The sequence below is a fragment of the Littorina saxatilis genome, unplaced genomic scaffold (genome assembly GCF_037325665.1).
Source record: "Littorina saxatilis isolate snail1 unplaced genomic scaffold, US_GU_Lsax_2.0 scaffold_3343, whole genome shotgun sequence".
NCBI lineage: Eukaryota > Metazoa > Mollusca > Gastropoda > Littorinimorpha > Littorinidae > Littorina > Littorina saxatilis.
In genome coordinates, this window is record NW_027128720.1 from 628 (window position 1) to 4,455 (window position 3,828).

At 34.3% G+C, this 3,828-nt stretch overlaps 1 pseudogene; it reads left to right on the plus strand.

Moving 5' to 3' along the window:
• Nucleotides 1–228: 228 nt before the first annotated feature.
• LOC138957056 (uncharacterized) lies at nucleotides 229–1,070 on the plus strand (annotated as a pseudogene).
• Nucleotides 1,071–3,828: the final 2,758 nt, after the last annotated feature.

Sequence of the window (3,828 nt, forward strand, 5' to 3'; positions counted from 1 at the left end):
TTAACGAATATGTTAGAATGTAAAAGCACCCGAAGAGATAGGTTCATCCCTGTAAGAGCTTCAACTAGCACTAACAACACTGATGAGGCTATGTGTATTGAAGATACCAATGGTTATGAAAAAATGATTAGTAAATCTTTATTGTGTGGGAACAACCAAAATACATCAAAGGGGCTATATGAGCAATCTAACTTATGTTTTTGGTAAATACGACAGATGTTGGCAGATATGGCATATGAGAGTCCTAAACAGATAATTCGTCGTAACATTAACCCTACACCTGAGAAGGTACTTGATGCACCTGATTTACGGGATGATTACTACTTAAACTTACTAGATTGGAATAGTAGGGGTACATTAGCAATTGGGCTTGCTTAGCGAGTCTACTTATACTCACCATCTCAAATCCGCTAACTAGCTCCTAACAACAATGAGTACATTTGCTCACTTTCATTCCAACCACAAGGTTAACTATTAGCAGTTGGACTATCTGATGGAAAGACATTAATTTATGATACAACAACCTAACAAATTATAAGAACCCTTACAGCACATCAAAGCAGAGTTTCAACTGCAGCTTTCAACTATGGTATGCTTTTTACGGGGTCAAGGGACTCTAAGATAGTAGGGCATGATTACCGTGCACAGCACAGCACATCTATGAGATTGCAGGGACATCGTGGTTAGGTTGTGGTTTGAAGCATGATGCTTGTGGTTTAGCATCAGGAAGTAATGACAATATGGCAATTATATGGGATTTATCAATGTGCAGAGCCCGTTATCAACTTCATGCCCATAAAGCAGCAGTTAAGGCTCTGGCATGGTGCCCTTGGCAAAGAAATCTATTGGCAACTGGAGGGGGTTCATCTGATAAAACTATGAGGTTCTGGAATATAGAAAATGGTAAACTTCTCAATACAGTCAACACTGAAAGTCAGGTATGCTCACTTATATGGAATAAGCAAGATAAATAAATACTCAGTTCACATGGATTCTCTGAAAATCAACTAACCTTATGGAAAGTCAACTCAAACTCCAACTCCAATGTTCAATGCCAAAAAACTGTCTAGTTACATGGACATACTCAAAGAGTCCTACATATGGCCTTAGCACCTGACAACTCTACAGTCTGTACTGCCTCTGCAGATGAAACTTTAAGGTTTTGGAAGGTGTTTTCTAATAGTGTGGAGGAAGATTCCTAGGATAAGAAATCCTGGTGTTTAAACCCAAAATATATGAGTTTACGTTGATAATTGTGTATAATATTAGACTGCTATATCAATTATTCCATATATTTTCTTGGTTTTCTAATATTTTGGGACGTTTTGGATGATAAGTTTGTGATAATTTGGCAAAATCAGAACGCATCATTTGTAGTAAGTTGGGATCTGTGAAGAGTTGTTCCCGGTCTAGGAGTATAGATTCACTGATATCTGTACATTTCATGACTTTATTTTTGATGGTTTTGGTTTTATTCATGCATTTATCCTTAATATTTTCCTGCTGAGTGCAGAGACTGTTAGAAATGGTATTATTTTGATTATATTGTTCCTGATATATAAATTTTATCCTTGCACGTTCATACTCATTCAAACCATGAGTATTTTATTGTTCGTATAAAATGTCAATTTCTTCTTTTTCTTCTTATAAAAATTATTCAGAATTATTGGCTGTATCTTCTAAGTCATGTTCACACTACCGTAAACAACTAATACCTTCACTAATTTACAACTATTTTATTAAATAACTCCGAATTTCAGGAAATGTTGGCCTATCTTTTGGATTTGATTACAACATCCAACAAACCAATTCACTCAACTAAGAACCGTACAATTGATTGAATTATTGGATGTATGGTTAGATATTATTTGTTGAGTGCTGTGTTAAATCCATAAGTAGTGCCATTTCAAGGGTGCATAATCCCAGTACATAACAATCTGATTTAAACATGTCTATATTTTCCTTAATTTGTAGCAATTAAGGAGAATACAATCGATCGGATGTTATTAGTAAGGGGTCAGTTGCAGTTGCGCTCGGGTCTAGGATTTTGATGGATTAATCAATAAAAATACGATCTGTGCCTAGTACACCGTAAACAACTCCATTCTCCTCTAAATATGCTAATGCCTTAACTACAGCACTTATTATCATCCATAGTTCCTGCTCCTAAAATGTGAATTGTTGCTAGCTCTTACTTAAATCTAGTCCTTAAGATTAGTCTGCCCATATTAGTATATAGCTCGAATGTAGCTCTCATTCAGCTGATGGATTATCTACCATTCCAACAATGTTAAGATGTACTTTTGGTTGAATTACTGGTGTTGTTCAAGTGTTTGCTTAATAGTATCGATATGCTATAGATCTTCTTGTGTGGTCTGCATGTGTTTGACCATAAAGTTATTGAAGTTGCTCCTAACAATGGTTGTATACTCATTGATACACTCTATACGATAGATACTTAAGAAGGATGATATTTATCTTAGCTGATCTTTTTGTAACATATTCAAATTGGAGTCGTTATAATAATAATAATGCATTAATATAATATATAATAATTATTCAATGTGTCCGATCATTGGATTAGCTCTGTTGTTCATCCAAAGCACTAGTTTTATATATGGTGAGAGTCCTTATATACGTTCTGGATACCAACAATTGTATAATTCACCAACTGAAATGACAAGTGACACAGTTAATTCATACCCTATAGTTTTTTCTATTATTTTGAGTGGTACACCATTTGTGATGACTGGAATCGTACAATACGAGAACTTGGATGTGTTATCTTATGAGAATTTAAAAATAAGCCAAGCAACTATTACCCAAGCAGGCTACATTATCAATATCATACCCTATACTAGTGCCACTAAAATACTAAAGTTCAGTATAAGATACTTAGCAATAGTTACAACTATTGACTTATATGTTATTACAAAGTCATTCAGTAGTCAGCCTGCATTGCTATTTGGTGTTGCTCCTAAATCATATTCCTAAACTTACACAGCGGCAACTGATGGGGTTACCCTCAATACCAATATCACCGCACAGGCAGCATTTATATACATCCATGGATTCTATGTACAACTTACAACCGCTTATTAGTTTAGTGCAGAAGTTAGTGTTATTTCCAGCACACAGTATACTGTCAAAGCATCTATTGAAGGTATAAATAATCAATTGTAACGTTTGGACATGCAAATAGTATTCATCAATTTAGATGTATGGAATGCTGATACAACTAACTTTTACTATGCTATAAGTGATGTACTATTTAACAGTATTAATCTTAGTTATTAGTTTATTAGTAGTTTAGATGCAACATCGACTTATAATTTTATTACAGGTTTCAACTTACTCGCAGGGTCCAGTCAGATAGATATCGTCAGTTTTGCAGACTCATTTGTTAAATCTAACAACACCTACTCATACTCATTAGGATTACTAGTTTCTGCAAAATGTCCATCTTTATTTTTTCAGAATCAGTATGTGCAACCAACTGCCAAAACATCACTAATGTTACCAACAGTACAGTATCCACTATTGATTCCAATGGGTGTACTGTCTAATGTCCACAAATATGTACAGATAGTTGTAGCACCAATTGTAGTGTTAATTGTACCACCTAATGTACTGGTTTTTTATGTGTCAATAGTACCATTTGTACCACTACATGCCCAAATACAACAATTACAAATAATACAAATAGTACAACAAATACAACAATTACAAATAATACAAATAGTACAACAAATACAACAATTACAAATAATACAGATAATACAATAAATACAACAGAAGCATAAGCAGCATAAGCAGCAATACTTACGG